General features: G+C 43.7%; 1 long non-coding RNA gene across 1 annotated transcript; it reads right to left on the bottom strand.

Annotated features, from left to right (window-relative positions):
• Positions 1–9,891: 9,891 nt before the first annotated feature.
• Positions 9,892–11,090, bottom strand: LOC146551405 (uncharacterized). The gene is made up of 2 exons (XR_014889924.1): positions 10,780–11,090; positions 9,892–10,381 (listed from the first exon to the last, which is right to left on the bottom strand). It is a non-coding gene; the product is annotated as an uncharacterized LOC146551405 (long non-coding RNA).
• Positions 11,091–19,522: the final 8,432 nt, after the last annotated feature.

Raw genomic sequence — 19,522 nt, 5'->3', positions numbered from 1 at the left:
TAGAAACCTCTTGTTGTGATATTGACAAAAACATTTATTATCATGGACATTCTCTCTCTGTCTCTCTCTTTCTTTTTCAAGCTAAAGGTAATTATATTGGGGAACAAAAGCATACCGTTGTTGAGAAGCAGAAAAGCCACTTAAACATCAAAAACATGTCTTTGAATGAGGCTTGGTGTTGGAGCGCAGAATCTGAGGTGAATTGCAGATTTCTCTATTTGCAGCTGTGTGTGTGTGTGTGTGTGTGTGTGTGTGTGTGTGTGTGTGTGTGTGTGTGTAGACAACAGACTGAGGAACAGCTTGTATCCTAGAAATGTCTATAAGTATTTCATGAGAGAGGTTTGTGCTTTTTAAATGGAGGTCCATTGGACCTAAAGGTTTTTGGAGCAGCTCCTGGTAACTCTCAGTGGTATTTAAGATACTTCCTTTGGGCTTTGCTTTTTAAATCAACTTTTCAAATATGAATCATCAGACCTAGTCTAGCAAAACACCAGAACACACATTTAGATGTGGATGTAATTAGTTGAATGGCTACAGTGATCTTATTATAAGTTTATGTAAGTGATATCAGTATCAGTCTTAATGGTGTTGTTGGGAACCACTGTCACCACCAGAAAGTGTTCTACTTGCAACTATACTGCAAGTATCCACTCAGGTGTTCCAATCACTTCCATGGTGACAGGTGTTTCGCAGACCCAAGCAGCTAGGTATGGAGGCTGCTGCTACAAACATTTGTGAAAAAATGGGTTGCTCTCAGAAACTCTGTGAATTGTAAAGTGGTACCCTGATAGGATGCCAGTTGTTCCATTGGGGATGACAGCAGCTTAGTCATGAAGTGGTGGGGCATATAAAGTCATAGATCATGTTCACAAGATGCTAAGGTGCGTAGTGTGCAGAGGCCACAGACTTTCTGCAGTCAGTCAGTACACACCTCCAAACTTCTTGTGGCCTTCAGATTAGATCAGGAGCAGTGTGGAGAGAGCTTCATGGATTGTGTTTCCATGGCCAAGCAGCTGCATAGAAGCCTTACATCATCAAGTGCAATGCAAAGCATCGGATGCTGTGGTGTAAGGCACATTACTACGGTGGCCTCTAAAGACAAAACACGTACAAACGCCGAAGCACATTTCTAGCATTAACTGAATTTCCAAAACAGAGCTACCTAGATCACTTAAATTACACAATTGAAAGCATGTGTGTATTGTTTGTGTATTTATACACAAGCACTCATATATATTCAAATAATTTAAAAAAAAATTCATTTACCTGTTACTACCACACACCAGATCCGGTCATTGGTACTTCCTGGCTTGTGTAGCCACCAGGTAACAAAAGCTCAACACTGCCCCCTAGCATCCTGGAGCACTTCTGTTGTGTTTTGGAGTTTGTACGTTGCTTTGTCTCCAGGGTCCACCGTACAGTACCACTGATCTGCAGAGCAGTGCTTCTGTTTGTCTGACTAAACTGTGCCAAGTGTAAAGGTCAGTGTGTTGCCCTTAAGGCATTTCTCTGAATAAATAAGTTCATAAGTTTAAAAATAAATAATTCTAAAAATATTTGTCATTAAAAAATATAAATACATGTTGTTAAAATGAAACCCTTTCTATACGTTTTACTTAAAAGGAAAAGATCGCTAAAATGTATTTCCTGTTCTGGCGGTGCACTTCCAGTTCCGGTCAAGCACTCGGTTTTTGCTGAGAAACAGGCTCCACATGCTAAAGGCAGTATGGAAATGTAATCAGATGCCATCTACTCTGAATTATCAGGCTAGAACGCTGTAAGTTCCTTTATATGACAGTTTATACAGAGAGGTTGGATATTAATGTATATTTTGCTAACATGTTTTAGTGAGAGTAATGCACTTTATTGATGTAAATGTAACCTGGACGTGTGTCCCTCTATCTATAAAGAGATGATCCATACTGCTCGCCCAAGTGCAATGTCTACAATATCCGAATCTAGGTTTGGGAAGGAGATTGGCGGTAGCAACTCTGTAAGAGCAATGAGACTTCCAACCCACATAACACGCACGACCACAGGTTTATGAAACAAAGTTTGCTTTATATATTTCCTTTTGGATCAGTTCCCTTTGCTCATCCTCAATGTAGGGATATCTTCAAATGCAGTAACCATCTCAAATGCATCACAAAAATAATTGAAACAATCAAAATAGATGTAAGACAAGAAACACAATATTTCAACACCCCAAAGAAAAGGAAAAAGAAAAGAAAATAGCACGTGAGTGTCCAGTTCCTTATGGTGTCAGTTTATTCAGTTACCCACTGTCCTGGGTTAAGAACTGAAAACGACCTGAATCTCAGGCGGAGAAAAAGTAGCAAAGAAAATGATAAGGTATCTCTCAGGTGGGCTTCCTTTTGTTTTTTCCCCTACCGCCCTCCTGGTACGGCAGGCATCAACGTGTCGGCGTCCTGACACAGAGAAGGCCTCCACAGCAGCAACAGTGTCTTAGACCCACGATACCAGCTCCTCACTTGGCACCCATGGAACTGTACCTCAAAAAAAAACCAGTCTGCACACAAATATGCAGAATGTTAGATGTCCACATTCCTTAAATGTCCTTGTTCCTAATGTCCTTGGTTCTTTTGAAATATTAAAATAAATTTGCATCTTGTGACACATTAAAAGTAAATACACCGGTATTACTGTGCATCACCCGCAGTTACAGTAACAGCACAGCTATTGCACGTGAACTGCGCATAACCACTTAGCTGGCCGCGGCTGAACTAGCAGGCCCAAGAAAGTAAAACATTAGACACTCATAATAAACAAAACTGTCACAACATTGCAATACTATGAAAACACATCTTAAACATCATTAAACACATTTACTACTATTCTGACTGGTTAGTTATTTTTTCCAGTGCATTGAACTGCAATAGCGGTGCTAAGTGAGCTAGGCTAACTCACCAGAATAGTTCAAAAAGTTCGAAGAAATACTCCGACTCCTTTCAGGTAGGTACCCGTCTGTGGTTCACCGCTAACGACAGCTCTCTCACAAATGTTAATTAAACCTCTTTCCTCTCTTTCAACTGAAAAAAACCGTGCTCCGCGGCAGCATGGAGTTTTTCCTTGCCGTCCTTTTTCCTCTACACCACACCTTCACGCGCACGGAGCTGCAGATGGTGCCTTCAGGGCAAGCCCGGAAATTAAACTATCAGACAAGGACTACGATGCATTCAAAGAACCCTGTACTTCTGATTGCTGTAAATCTTACCAGGGTTACATTCTCCCCCTCTAGACTGCATGAGTCCCAGCATGCATACCTGCCCCTACCGGTACAGACACATGTGAAATAGCAGCCCCTAAAGCCTGAAAGAATGAACTAATGGCCAAGGTTAAAGGCTCCCCCAGCTCATCGTAGGTGAGTTTCCGAGGCGGACGTCTCTCCCTAGTAGAACGCCGGACACTTGCGTTCTCGGACTCTTGACTCTCAGATACTACATTGTCAGTGTCTGCAACTACAGGGTCTGTGGTGATGAGATCTGTGTTCTCTTCATCAGGTGAGATTTGTGTCACATCAGGTTCAGGAATATCAATGACAATATGGTCCGGAGTCCTACAGTGTGAAGTAGGATGTGTAACTGAACCACTATTCTCAGAGCTAACATAAGGAGTTCCTGGTTGAAGCTCGTGAGTAGGTCTTCCAGGTAAGTGTGCGGAACTTTGGGGCACAAAAGAAGGGGTGTCTGGGTTTAATACCCTGGAAACTGGCTGAGGCTCATTGAAGCCTCCTTCCCTCTGCAGGAAAGGACCCTTCGTGATGATTTCTGGCATCCATGTATTAGGATACAGTTCATCTTCATCACTGTACGACTCGTCCTCCTGACAATCAGTGTCCCCTTGCACGCCTTTTGTTGTTTTGCCCCTCAGTCTCATTTTCCTCGATGCGTCAGTGGAAGAACTTTGCTCTCTGATCTCAGTTACAGGTAGGAACCCGCACGGCAAAAGAAGGTCTCTATGCAACGTACGGTGTGGCCCCTCCCCTGTCTCAGGTTTGACTACATAAACAGGACTGTCGCTAATCCGTCTGACAACAACATGGATTTTCTGTTCCCACCGATCTGCCAGTTTGTGTTTCCCCCTGATATTCACGTTTCTCACCAAGACCCTATCCCCTTCTAAGAGTTCAGCTGCCCTGACCTCCCTGTCAAACCTAGCCTTGTTCTTCTCTCCCATCTTCTTGGCATTTTTAGCAGCTAATGAGTAGCTCTCCTGTAGGCGTTGACGAAGGCCCTTGACATACTCTGAGTGGGTCTTGTGACTTGCCATATCAGGTTGGATTCCCAGGACAAGATCAATCGGCAGTCTGGGCTGCCTACCAAACATTAGTTCGTAAGGCGAATAGCCTGTTGTACTGTTTCTCGTGCAATTGTATGCGTGGACCAGAGGTTTGACAAAATCTCTCCAATGATATTTGTCTCTTTCTTCCAGGGTCCCTAGCATACCAAGGAGGGTCCGGTTAAATCGTTCCACTGGGTTTCCCCGGGGATGGTACGGGGTGGTACGAACTTTGTCTGCTCCAATCAGTGTGCAGAGTTCTCTGATCGTCTTAGACTCAAAGTCCCTGCCCTGGTCGCTGAGCAGACGACTGGGGAACCCGTAGTGAACAATAAAGTTCTCCCATAAAGCCTTCGCAACAGTTCTGGCTTTCTGATCCCTAGTCGGCACCGCCACAGCAAATTTTGTAAAGTGGTCGGTGATGACTAAAATGTTTCTCGTGTCTCTATCATCCGGCTCAAGGGATAGATAATCCATACAAAGAAGTTCAAGTGGATAAGTAGCAGAAATGTTTTCCAAAGGCGCGGCCCTCTGAGGCACAGCCTTCCGCCTGAAACAGCGTTCGCACTTTTTGCACTTCTCCTCGATGTCTCTGGTCATTCTCGGCCAGTAGAACCTGGCACGAGCAAGCTGAAGTGCACGCTCAGAACCGAGATGGCCAACATCATCATGCACTCCTTGCAGTGCCCTCTCTCTGAACTGTTCGGGTAAGACCAACTGATACACCAGTTCGCCTCGCTCAGACCACTTCCTGTACAGGACACCATCCCTGAGTTCAAGTTTTTTCCACTCCCTAAAAAGAAGTTTGACATCGGGATGTTCAAGGTTTGTCTCTCTGAAACTGGGTTTTACAGCTCTCCTCACAAAGGTGATGACACGTGAGAGAGACGGATCATTATTTTGAGCATTACACCAGTCAGAGTTAGCCATGGATGGTAAAGTGTCCTCATCGAAAACATCAGGCACTACAGAAGGGTCGACAACAAGAGACTCCGCAATGACAGGCTGCTCTGAATGAGGGTGACGTTCATCTTTAACCATCACAAGATGACGTTGACATAATGCAGAGAACACCTCATGATCCATGTCATCTCCTGCTTCCATGAACCGTTTTTTCATGTCCTCTATTCTCTCTCTTTCTTTAGTGAAAGCTTCATCCTCAAGAGGCGGACCTTGAGGCCGCCGGGATAACCCATCTGCATCGCGGTTGGCCTGCCCTGCTCTGTACTTGATGGTAAACTGGTAAGTAGAAAGAGCGGCTAACCAGCGATGACCAGCAGCATCTAACTTCGCAGATGTCAAGACGTATGTGAGGGGGTTGTTGTCGGTAAGCACAGTGAAACTTGACCCATAAAGGAAATCACTGAACTTTTCACAAACGGCCCACTTTAAGGCCAAGAATTCGAGTTTGTGCGTAGGGTAGTTTCTCTCGCTCTTGGAAAGACCTCGACTGGCATACGCAACAACTCTGAGCTTCCCCTCCTGCTCTTGATAGAGCGCTGCCCCCAATCCATCGCGACAAGCGTCAGTATGTACAACATATGGTAGTTGTGGATTCGCAAAAGCAAGGATGGGCGCAGACGTCAGTTTCTTGATCAGGGTTCTGAATGCACTCTCACACTCCGAAGTCCACTCCTCACCGAGCGGTGCATTAGGGCTCACAAGAGTCGTGAAGCGTTCCCTCTTGTACACTTTGCCCCTTTTCTTTGGTGGATAGTAGCCTGCTGTCAGGCTATTAAGAGGTTTGGCTATCTGGGAATATCCTTCGACAAACCGCCGATAATACCCAGCGAAGCCTAAGAAACATTTAAGCTCTTTCCTATTTGAAGGACGAGGCCAGTCTCTCAAGGCGGATATCTTGTCAGGGTCAGTATGAACTCCTCGTGCATCCACGACATGACCAAGATACTTTACTGACGTCTTAAAGAAGTGACATTTCTCCGGAGAAAGCTTTAGACCGAAATCTTTAAGACGGTTCAGCACCTTCATGAGTCGTGCTTCATGTTCTTCCAATGTGTCTGAAAAGACAATCAAGTCGTCCAGAAACACCAATACCTCATTGAGATGCAAGTCACCGACACACCTTTCCATAAGGCGCTGAAAAGTGCTTGGTGCGTTCGTGACACCCTGAGGCATGCGATTGAATTCAAAGAAGCCGAGGGGACACGTGAAAGCGGTTTTAGGCTTGTCTTCTTCGGCCATCTCAACCTGGTAATAACCAGATTTAAGGTCCATGACGGAGAACCATTTAGCACCGCTAAGGGCAGCAAAGGTCTCCTCAATGTTCGGAAGAGCGTATGCATCTCTGATGGTTCGAGCATTTAGCTTCCTGTAGTCGATGCATAACCTGATAGAACCATTCTTCTTCCGGACCAAGACCACTGGGGATGCAAAAGGGCTCTGTGACTCTTTAATGATTCCTGCATCAAGCAGTTCTTTAAGATGCTCCTTGACTGCCTCCCTGTCACTGGGATGAATAGGCCTTGGCCTCTCCTTAAAAGGAGTCTCGTCATGTAGCCTGATGTGATGTTTCACTGCAGTGGTGTGACCATATGACAGGTCATCCACAGCAAAGACTTCCGGAATAGATCTAAGCTTGGTGGTGATACGATCTTTCCATTGTTCAGATATTGGTGAATCATCAAGATTGAACTCGAGGTTGTCACTGTCAGGCTTATTGTGATGAGAGTCACCTTTCACTGGTCCAAGTGATGTGACCTGCTGAGCTGCACATATTTGAGCAATGATGCATTTTGGCTGCAGCGTAACATCATGGTCACTAAGATTGCGCAGGACGACCGGGACCTTGCAGCTAGACTTAAATGGAATGTCCATCAGAGCAGCTTCAAGGAACACGCCACCTGGCAACCTGTGATGTTCATTGGGTTCAAGCACAAATGTGGTCTGACTGTTCCTTTTCAACCTGACATCACCTGTGATGCAGCACTTTTGTTTTGCAGGGATGGTGATGGGGTTTCCACCATGTAACCTGACAGGATGAGCATGGTTGTTGAGGTCATGGATCTGGGCAATATGCTGGAAGATCACTGCAAAATCTCTAGAGAAGAGTTTGCAAACAACCTCTGGACCATCCTGTTCAAGTACTTGTTCATAAAGTCGTAATAACACATTGGTACCAATCAACAGGGGGGTCCTGCTGTTGAACTGACACTCTGGCACCACAAGTGCTAACACGACTAGCTCCTCTTTCCTGCCAGGAACAGACAGCGGGAAAGTGACACGCGCTTCTATGTAACCAAGATAGGGGACCTGCTGTCCACCTGCTCCTTCGATTTCAAGAAGGGCATGAATTGGATGTATAGGTAAGTGAGACAGATGGTTCTTATGGAAACACTCGGACACTGTTGTAACTTGTGAGCCGGTGTCCATTATGGACTCACACTGTACACCCTCAAGAAAGACAGAAGCCGCACAACGAGGACCTACAAGCCCTGCAGGTATAGATCGCTCTGTGCAACGGTAGGTTTCAGTCATTGTGTGGGTTATGACTTTCTTCTGTGTTCCAGCACCATCAACTGATCTGTTGGGACAGGGGTTATCATCAACTGCAGCTCCTGGACGTCCCACTACAGGAGCTGCTACTAGTTTAAAGTGAATGGGGAAGCAGCCTGCTGAGCTAAAAACTTATCCTGCCTCTCCCGGAGTTCTGCATTTTTCTTGCGAACCAGTGCGGGGTTGGGTTCATTCGAGCAATGAGCAGCAATGTGGTTGTCTTCCCCACACTTAAAACAAAACCACGGCCTCGGCATTCCAGGCACCTTAAGGCCCCTCTTCATGTTACTACTACTGATTGCAAAGCAGTCGGTCTTTTCAGTACTCTCTCTCTGATTTTGTGCTAGTTTTTCAACTTGCTTTGTCAGTTCAGCTATCTTGTTCTCAATATCAGAGGTTTCATCTCGCTTTGCTTTTACCACTAGGGGAGGATTACTATCATGAGTGAGGCTCGGTGGCTTTTTGTTTAGCTTTTCCAACTGTTTAGTTAGCTCGTTTACTTTCTTTTCAAGCTTTGATGTCTCATTCGGCTTTGAGTTAGTCAGTGGGACAGGCTCACAGTCATAAGAGGGCATATCAAAAACATGGTGGGCATACATGTTAGCTTTCGAAGCACCTAAATGCTTTTTCATCCTATCTAGCTTTGTGGAACGGCGGTCTTCCTCAGTTCTCAGCATGAGGAGGAATTCAGGAAATGTTGGTGGATTTCCCTTTTTGCACTCTAACTGTAAGCCGATGATGATGCTCTGATCCCAACAGCCCCTACAAAACTGTCTGAGCAAATGATCATTGGAATTTCCAGCTGAGGCTCCCCCTCTAGAAATTGCTCTTGTGAGGAGGCTATGGAGCCTGCTCAAGTATGTTGATGGCTTCTCTCCACTATCTTGGTTAGAGCCGAGAAATGCCGCAAACAACTCCTCTCCATCCTCCACAACACCAAAAGCAGAATCAAGTTGAGTGATGTAGACACTTGGTGGTGAAGAGATGCCAAGAGGCTTCACAACATCAGCTGCTGGACTCAGCAAGCTCTCAAGAATCCTTCTCACCTTGTGAGCATCATTCAAGGAAGGATCGTTAAGGAGAAGATCAACTTGGGTGTGCCATGTTTCGTAGTCCACCTCACCGCTTGGCCTTGGCATCCGCCCAGAGAAGGTGCGCAACCTTATTTGTGGAGATGGTGAAGTGGTGGACTCACTTCGGATGACATGCTCCACAATCACTCTCTGGATCTGGGGGGGGTTAAAAACATCCTCACTGATGTGGACTGGGCTCGTTGGTAAACTAGCAGATGCACTATAAACATGTGTGGGCTCTGCAGGCTCATTTTGATCATTATTAGGTGTGTTAGCATTTTGAGCTGCATAGGGCTGTGTAGCATTACTGCGTACATCATGTGATGTGCCCTGGTTCCCATGCAGTTCCTCCTGAAGCACATTCAAGAAACCTTTCCTGCCACTGCCTGCGACAGACTTTAGTTCGTCCAGGTATCTGCAAGCTATCTCCCTCCCCACCACTTCCTGACAAACATCTCTAATGGTCCTCGCAAACCACATCACAGCTGGGTCCTTTGGACTTGGTACGGTACCCAAAGTAATGGGGTCGATTCTAGAGATAGACCTGTCAGATGCATACTGGACCAGGGCTCTACCCTCTGGTTGTCCTGATTCGTCAGGGATCCTCACTAATTTAGAAATATCTCCATTAACTTTGAACACAGCAGTTATTTCCTCATCTGTGTATTCTGGTCCTATACCTGTTACATACAGGGAGTTTTGACCATTAACCTCAAAACGATTGCAAATATCCATACCTGACTCAGTGGAACAAATCTCAAAAATCTCAAACGTGCGTAGTGTGGGGTGGAAGATCAGAAAGCTACTATTAACCAATCTCCTGGCTGGCTCGCCACTTTTTATGTAACCTGGACGTGTGTCCCTCTATCTATAAAGAGATGATCCATACTGCTCGCCCAAGTGCAATGTCTACAATATCCGAATCTAGGTTTGGGAAGGAGATTGGCGGTAGCAACTCTGTAAGAGCAATGAGACTTCCAACCCACATAACACGCACGACCACAGGTTTATGAAACAAAGTTTGCTTTATATATTTCCTTTTGGATCAGTTCCCTTTGCTCATCCTCAATGTAGGGATATCTTCAAATGCAGTAACCATCTCAAATGCATCACAAAAATAATTGAAACAATCAAAATAGATGTAAGACAAGAAACACAATATTTCAACACCCCAAAGAAAAGGAAAAAGAAAAGAAAATAGCACGTGAGTGTCCAGTTCCTTATGGTGTCAGTTTATTCAGTTACCCACTGTCCTGGGTTAAGAACTGAAAACGACCTGAATCTCAGGCGGAGAAAAAGTAGCAAAGAAAATGATAAGGTATCTCTCAGGTGGGCTTCCTTTTGTTTTTTCCCCTACCGCCCTCCTGGTACGGCAGGCATCAACGTGTCGGCGTCCTGACACAGAGAAGGCCTCCACAGCAGCAACAGTGTCTTAGACCCACGATACCAGCTCCTCACTTGGCACCCATGGAACTGTACCTCAAAAAAAAACCAGTCTGCACACAAATATGCAGAATGTTAGATGTCCACATTCCTTAAATGTCCTTGTTCCTAATGTCCTTGGTTCTTTTGAAATATTAAAATAAATTTGCATCTTGTGACACATTAAAAGTAAATACACCGGTATTACTGTGCATCACCCGCAGTTACAGTAACAGCACAGCTATTGCACGTGAACTGCGCATAACCACTTAGCTGGCCGCGGCTGAACTAGCAGGCCCAAGAAAGTAAAACATTAGACACTCATAATAAACAAAACTGTCACAACATTGCAATACTATGAAAACACATCTTAAACATCATTAAACACATTTACTACTATTCTGACTGGTTAGTTATTTTTTCCAGTGCATTGAACTGCAATAGCGGTGCTAAGTGAGCTAGGCTAACTCACCAGAATAGTTCAAAAAGTTCGAAGAAATACTCCGACTCCTTTCAGGTAGGTACCCGTCTGTGGTTCACCGCTAACGACAGCTCTCTCACAAATGTTAATTAAACCTCTTTCCTCTCTTTCAACTGAAAAAAACCGTGCTCCGCGGCAGCATGGAGTTTTTCCTTGCCGTCCTTTTTCCTCTACACCACACCTTCACGCGCACGGAGCTGCAGATGGTGCCTTCAGGGCAAGCCCGGAAATTAAACTATCAGACAAGGACTACGATGCATTCAAAGAACCCTGTACTTCTGATTGCTGTAAATCTTACCAGGGTTACATAAACATGCTTCTGCCTGTTGAGATGGAGTTTATTTTCTGTCATTTCAGGTTTCACCACATGTTCATGGAGACAATTAAACAAGCTGCAACTAAACTCCAGGGTCTCCATTTGTGGTTTAACTCGGTGTCAGCAACATCTTTGTTGAAAACACTACAGTCAGAGTAGGTGGATTTTGGTGTGTTGCTGTTTTTCAGAATTTGTGTCAGCCTCTCGGTTCATGTTCAAGTTCAGTGAGGGAACTCTCAGTGCTTCTGCATACTAAGATTTTCATGGCCCTAACTTTATGGGAACAGTTTGGCCCCTTCCTGTTCCAACATGACTGTGCATGCGTGGTGTAGAAGAACTTGACTGGCCTGCACTGAGTCATGACCTCAACCTGACAGAACAGAGCAGAGTTTGAGAGTCAGGCCTTCTTGGAAGTGCAGTCCTACATATTTGTTTAATATGTGCATTGAAAGACATATCCTGGTCAAAAACAATGTCAGCATCATCATTCCTGCAGTTTAACTAATTGGTGTGTGTTATTTGGCTTCATGGACAGATACATTTGGGTGTCATCTGCATAGCAGTGAAAATGTTTGCTATGTCTTCTAATGATACTGCCTACAGGAAGTATGTATGCGCTGTAAACAGAATAGGTGCTAGCATGGACTGAATGAAGGCTTGGAAACAAACAGTGGTTTGAACCAAGAGTTAGACCAGACTGACACTGAAGCTTTGGGAGACGTTTGCTTTGGAAGAGACCTGGAAACAGGCATCAGGACCCGAGCAGCTGAACTAGCTTTAGCTCACAGGCTAGAGATTGCAGAGGACTAACAGGCAAACAGCTAAACAGCTAGCCTATTTGAACTGGAGTGTAAGTGTAACATATGCTGCCCAAACTAAGCAAACTAAACAAAGACCAGAAGTAGCACAGCTTTGATGATTTCAACATTAAACGTGACTAAACAAAAGCTTACCTCTATGATCATTCTAAATTTCCTGGCAGATCCCAAACATGTATAAAAAAGATGAAATTTAGACTGGTGGATGAAGGAGATCAGAAGAGGAACTTCAAAATATAGACTGGGAACAGGAGAATTCAGGAACGTAGACAGATGGCCTGGTGGCCAGAGCACAGGGAAACTGTAAAAATGGAGAGAAATTACACAAAGTTCAAAAGTAATTGTAACTTAAAAGCAAGAAAGAAGGAAATTTTAAAATCGAACAAGAAGAAATTTTTATCTTAAATCTTATTTTGGTATCCATGGATCAAAAAGAAAAACAAAGGGAGAAGAACTTCCTGTGTCCTAGACATGATTTTTATTTCATGGCCAAGTTTAAATACATTACATTGACATAAATATTGTAATGAAAAAGTAATAATGTTAATCTTAATGTTGATCTTAATCATCTTAATATTTGTTATTGTGAATAAAAAAAACTTGAGATGTCAAAATTTCTGCCCAGCTTTGGCGGCAGCTTCCTACGAAGGACAAGCAAAAGAAATGAGACAGGGACAGAGGATAGAGAGGGTAAAGTTATGACTCACAAAGAGAAAGAGCCGGCGTTCAGAAACATCTGAGCGGTAAAACGAGGCAGGTGTTTAATTTGAGAATTAAGGTAGTGTGAAAGTTCATAAGTATGCTAATAGCACTGAGTCTCAGTCTGCCAGATGAAGCTTCCTCGACTGCTCAAGAGGAAAAAGAAATCCACCTAAAAACCTGTCGGGGTGTGCACAGTGAAATTTCATCCTCATTCAGCTCACATATGAGAAAAAAAGAAAAAAAGCATTTAGGCACGTGGCTGCGTCCACTGGCTCTAACCATAACATACATAAATCATTTCTCTGCAGTTTGTGGTATGTAATTCCTCTCTGATCGCTGCTGACGCTAAAAGAAGTATTAACATGAAGGAGGCAGCATATTTGGATACATACACTTCATGCCCTAAGCCCACCAGGAGGCTGAGACAGGCAATCCAGGCAGTAGAGTCACATCAGTCCCACCGTGCCTCTAGTTTGTTCTAAATGTTTATGGAAGAGAGAACCTTTGACACTATTTAATAACTACTTATTGATTGATTTAATGTGATTCTATTCTATAATACCTGTAAGCTAATCTTAAAATTGATGCTCAAAGAACAAATACATTTTAATAAGAAGAAGAAGTTTCAAACTACTGCTTGAAGAGCATATCACATTTTTGTGTAATAACAGAGCTATTTGATCCCAGTCACAGTTTTATTGCATTCATACCAAATATGAAGTACGGTGGTGAAAACAAATCTGGCTTTGTTATATCCTGGCAAATTTGGAGGCATTGACTTAACTATGAATTCTGTTTCAGGTTAGGTTCAGGTCATCGGTAAAAGCTGAACCTCTAGTTCATCTTTCAACATCTTGAGCCCTCCTACTAGTCTATCAAGGTAGGTGCACATGAGAAGAGTTGATCTTCCAACATCTTACAACTAAGGAGATGAAGTCTGGAGTAATCAAAAATTTTTGTTATGCAATTAAGCAAAAATATCTATTAAGTTATTTCTCTTAAAATGTAAATCTTTCCTTCCCAGGGCAAGAGTCACCATCCAGGTCTTTATGTCTTTAAGACATTCCTGCAGTTTAACTCATTGGTGTGTGTTATCTGGCTTCATGCACAGATAGAGCTGGGTGTCATCTGCATAGCAGTGTAAATGTATGCTATGTCTTCTAATGATGCTGCCTAAGGGAAGCATGTTGTTACGGCCAAGAGGGCCCGGCTGTGGGTGTGGACTCAAATGCAGACACAGAGGGAGGCAAACGGGCGTGAACACAGTGCTTTATTTACAAGTGTCTAGTGAAATTACACAACAGGAGACTATGAATGCTATGAATTATGAAATGCTATGAACTGTGAACTGTGAGGCCAAACTGTGAACATGAAACTGAGTGCTATGGCTAGGTGCTGGATTTCATGGATGGAAAAAAGGGGCAGCGGCTTGGATGGAGGTACGCAGTCACTATAATGAGAAGAGACAAGTAGTCAGTGGCAGTCCAGTGAATCACAGCTGCAGGATTAGGCTATGGAGGTTAGGGCTTACGCGTTGCAGGTTTAAAGTGTCATGCGAGGAAGGGGAGTCCAGGGGGTTCCGGGTGAGGAGTGTCCAGAGAGGATCCACAATATGCGTGGAGTGAGGGACTTGGCAGGGAGGCAGGCAGGTGTAGTCCGATGGTGGAGAGGAAGAGACCAGATGACAGAACCAGCGTCCAGGCGGAGATGAGAGTAGGTCGGGAAACGTGACTGCCAGGTGGGTCCTATGACAAAGAAAACACGGTGAGGGAAAAAGCAGTAGTTGAGGGTTCTCACAAGGGGTTCGCAGCCTAGCACTGACATGGGTTAGCAGAAGATCTGGCAGAGGTCTGTTGTGAATGCTGGTCTTATATGCAGGTGACTTGATTGGAACCAGGTGTGGAAGCTGATTGGAGTCTCTGCCTGAAGGTAGAACCCAGCAGAGTGGAAAAACCCCGTGCTCACCCGGACCATGACACATGTATAATCTAAACAGAATTGGTCCTAGCACTGAACCCTGTGGAACTCCATAATTAACCTCAGTGTGTGAAGAGGACTCTCCATTTACATGTTCACTGATGATTCATTAGAGATAAAGGTTATAGTTACCACCGGATCCGGAGACCTTGAACCCTCCCTTGACTGTGCTGCTGGGGGCTGATGATGCACTGAGGGGTTCTTTATCCACCTCTGAATGTCTATGCAGACATTATAATTATTAATCTCTGGCTCTCTCTGAGTCATGAGAGCCATTTTGTTCATAAGTAGTAAAGCATCTTTTATGAACAGTGGGAGTGCACAGAGAGAAACACTGTAAACAGGCACATTACACATTGAAGGTCTATTCTTCTCCTTGTCTACATGTATGTGCACCCTACAGCTAATCATTGTACCTTCTGTCTGGCTGTGCAGATTTGCTGAAGAATTCAATATAAAGTCACAGAGTCAAACCCCAACCTTACACCTGACTATAAACCTTTGAGGTCTAAGCCTTAGCGATGACCCCTGACCCTGACTCTGTCCCTATATTCTGAAGACAAGTTCAAAGTATTTAGTAAATAAGTTTAGTTGTTAGTGCATTTAGAATGATTACCTTATCTGCCCCGTGCATCACAAAACCTTTGAAACAAAAGAAAATAAATAAATAATATTCTGATAGGGTCATGACTGGTAATGACTTAGACCCACTGGGCTAACCAGCTGAGAGCTGTAAATTAATAATGATGTTCGGACAAGTTTCAGCCTGTCTTGAATTTTGGTGAAACTTGCAGGGAGTTTGCAGGAGTTCTCCCTGTGTCTGTTTCTCACATTCCCGTCGTCGAGGCCATAACAGGCCTGGTCAATGTTGAGGGGTTAAAGGTCACACTGACATGGACCTGCAGAGGACAGACTGACTGTTCAGTCAGGGAGTGACTGTGATGCAATTTCAAATTCATCTTGCAACAAGTGCCCCATGTGCGTGGATGCCTGCATGTGTGTATGTGCTGCATGTTTGTGTGTTTGTAATAGCTGGAAAACATGAAGGCTGTCCCTGCCAGTACTGGCACAGGGGGTCTGTGGGGTAAGGAGGTGGAGATGGCTGGGACAGCCCTATGTCTGGATGGCCCTGGGGTGTGGTCCCATCCTCATCAGTGCAGATTTATGGTCATCCATAAGCATCTCTACGCTGGCTGCCAAGATCCAAGTCAGCAGCTAATTAAAACCTCACTGGAATCTCTGTGTAGTCACAGACCTACCAACAGTCTGCCAGCAGGCTGCTGCACACTGCTGCACAGGCGCAGATGACTGTTTATATGTAGTGTAGATGCTGAGGCATGAAATCATACACTCCAACTGCAGATGATGAAAATGATGACTCAGAGTAAAGCTGGACTTTCTTTCTTTCTAACACACACACACGCACGCACACACACACACAAAGACTGCCACAGGTGTGTAAAATCAGGCACAGCCATGCGCTCTGCCCTTACAAGCATATGTGAAAGAGTGGGCGCTACACACTTCATATTTTTACATTTATGAAACATTTAAAATACTTCTTATTCTGAAATTAAACAGTTATATAGTGTGTACTGAATAACACACATTTCAGGGTGTGCTCTCCTGCTTCACTGATGCTCCTGTGAGCAAACACACTTCTGCTGTTTCTCTGATGACTCTGAATGAACCACATCAACAATGGATGCTGATGAGTTCCTCTCTGACACGGGCGCGCCGGACTGAAGCGTTGCATAATCAACACGTGGTACACAATATGTGGGTTTGTAAGGAGGTGTGCTGATAATTGGCTCATGGGTCGGGATCACACTTACCTCTTATATGGAAATTTCACCTCTTTGGCAAAGCCTACTGAATATGACAGAAGTATAAGGTCACAGTAAATGTCAGAGAGTGTTCTTGCAGCTCGGGGTCGTGGGGTCTGGAACTTATCCCACCTCTCAACAGTCAGGCTACATACATGTGTACATACATGTGTACATACATGTGTACATACATGTGTACATACATGTGGTAGAAAGACAAACAATGATTCCCACCTTGGGCACAGAAAGGCAGCTGGTGGATTCAAACCCAGGTCCTTCTCGCTGTAAGATAACTCTACCACACTGACAGGGCAGCGTGCCCACATCACTTTAATGTAAACTGAAGCAAATTCTTTAACCCAAAATTTGCTTTATTAATATAGCAGAGTTCTGCAGTGCTGCATAAGACAGTGTGGACTACATATTAAGAACAATCTAAACCTGTGTGATGAACAACCTGGCTCCTCAAGAGGTATTAGTCGATGATGGGATGGGAATGTGAGGTACACATTCCCATCCCATCTTATCTTAATGACCTTGTAGTACCATATCACCCTATTAGAGCACTTCGCTCTCGCTCTGCAGGCCTACTTGTTGTTCCTAGAGTATTTAAAAGTAGAATGGGAGGCAGAGCCTTCAGTTTTCAGGCCCCTCTTCTGTGGAACCAGCTTCCAGTTTGGATTCAGGAGACAGACACTATCTCTACTTTCAAGATTAGGCTTCAAACTTTCCTTTTTGCTAAAGCATATAGTTAGGGCTGGACCAGGTGACCCTGAATCCTCCCTTAGTTATGCTGCAATAGACATAGGCTGCCGGAGATTCCCATGATGCATTGAGTTTTTCCTTTCCAGTCACCTTTCTCACTCACTACGTATTAACAGACCTCTCTGCTGAATCATATCTGTTATTAACCTCTGTCTCTCTTCCACAGCATGTCTTTATCCTGTCTTCCTTCTCTCTCCCCAACCAATCACAGCAGATGGCCCCGCCCCTCCCTGAGCCTGGTTCTGCTGGAGGTTTCTTCCTGTTAAAAGGGAGTTTTTCCTTCCCACTGTCGCCAAAGTACTGCTCATAGGGACTCATATGATTGTTGGGTTTTTCTCTGTATCTATGAAGCGCCTTGAGGCGACTTTTGTTGTGATTTGGCGCTATATAAATAAAATGGCATTGAATTGAATTGCTTCCTTTTGTTTCCATCCATCTTTTGAATTCATGAATCTTAGCTCCTTAAGACAGATTGAAGATGAAGGGCGGTGTCTATTTCTTTGATATCTGTAAGCAACAAATGACACAATAAAGAAGAGTGGATGAATTCTGACAAAAGAGCATCGCCTCAAGAAGCAAGAAGCATACAGTGCATACTGATTGCTCACATGTTTTAGATAATCAAATGTTATATTATTTTATATTAGACTAACCTGAGTGATTACAAAATGCTGTTTTATAAATGGTCAATTTGTTATACTAAGAAAAATAATGTAACCAAACCTTGTTGTCAGAAGTACAGAAAAGCTTACAATGAGCACAATGTCACAGTCATTTGGATTTTTAGTGATTTCTTTGAACTCCATATACACACTGCACTTTAAACCCACTTTTCTTTGCCGTTTCAACTAGACTGCAGGATTTTTAAGCATGAATGAGTTTAAGGTCAGTATGATTTGAATCCTTACTTAACCAGACTGCTCAAAAAATGTATCTTACATTTTTTGAGCCACTCAGAAGTGAATGTATTTAGCTGGACCTGATCCTGACGCAAGAAAGTAAAATGGTGAATGGGCTGTATTTGTACAGCGCTTTACTGGTCCCTAAGGACCCCAAAGCGCTTTAAACATTCGGTCATCCTGACACGGCGGGGTGCGCCGGTGTGTGTGGAAACAGGACCCAAAAGCAGATGACGATGAGGAGTAGTAAGGTTTAACAGAAAGGTGAGGCTTTATTTAATTGACGGCAGGGTAAAACCAGGAAACCAAAACAAACTGGCAAAACACTAAGAAACAAAACACTAAACTGGCAAAACACTAAGAAACAAAACACTAAAGGTACTAAGACCAAAAACTATAACTATAACTGAGGTGGAAAATAACAGGCAAAGACTAAGACTATAACTGTAACTCTGGTGAGATAAACAGACTAAGACTAACGTGGAATTAACAGACGAAAACTAGAACTATGGCTGAGGTAAACAGACGAACCGACAATGGCATGAAGAAAACAAAAGGCTTAAATACAGACATGAGGTGATCAGGGGAAGTGGGGACACATGGGGGAACAGCTGACAGACATAAACCTAATGACAGGACCAGGAGAGGAAAGCTAAATACAATGAACAAAGAACACATGACATTGTCAAAATAAAACAGGAAATACTAAAACTAAACATGACAACACAACTTAACAGACCTAGGGCCCGTTCTTCGTACGTCGCTCACTACATCCAAGATCAAATGACACATCCAAGACCAAACCATCGCGCTAACCGTGAGCTCGCTAATCCGGTTCTCCGAACACACCTGCTGTTGACGATTAGTACAGCTGGACGCAGTAATGTGACATCACTGGGTGTCGTAAAAGGGGCTACGCATCGATAGTAGAAACATTGATCGGCAACCCGCTGATTGGTCGGCGAAAATGTCGAAGGGGCGCGCTCAGTATTTTCCGGCAGCAGAGCAAGAACTCTTGAGTGAGGGATTTCAGGAGTGTCAGAGTTTAATTAAAACGCAAGGGAACACTGCAAAGGCTGCAAAAGCAAGGAGAGAGGGCTGGCAGGAAGTTGCTGACAAATTAAACTCGTAAGTAATTTAATAATAATAATAATAATGGAGTGGGTTTATATAGCGCTTTTCAAGGCACCCAAAGCGCATGACAATACCACTATTCAGTCACTTTATTATTTATTCATAGATTTATTATATTACACTATATTATCCAATATTATATTACATTATATTATATTGTTATATTATATCCCCTTTCACATTAGAGCCACAACAGGACCCACTAGAACATGGGAACAAGTAAAAGTGGAATATAAGAATATTCTACAGAATGGTAATATTTATCACTTATATTGCTTTTCGTCTCTTGGAAAGAGA

The sequence above is a fragment of the Mchenga conophoros genome, linkage group LG19 (assembly GCF_057382185.1).
Source record: "Mchenga conophoros isolate Kocher_MC1m ecotype Shallow Benthic linkage group LG19, M_conophoros_male_GT1.1, whole genome shotgun sequence".
Classification (NCBI taxonomy): domain Eukaryota; kingdom Metazoa; phylum Chordata; class Actinopteri; order Cichliformes; family Cichlidae; genus Mchenga; species Mchenga conophoros.
Note: the sequence above shows the minus strand (reverse complement) of the source record. Positions and strands in the feature narration are given on the sequence as shown.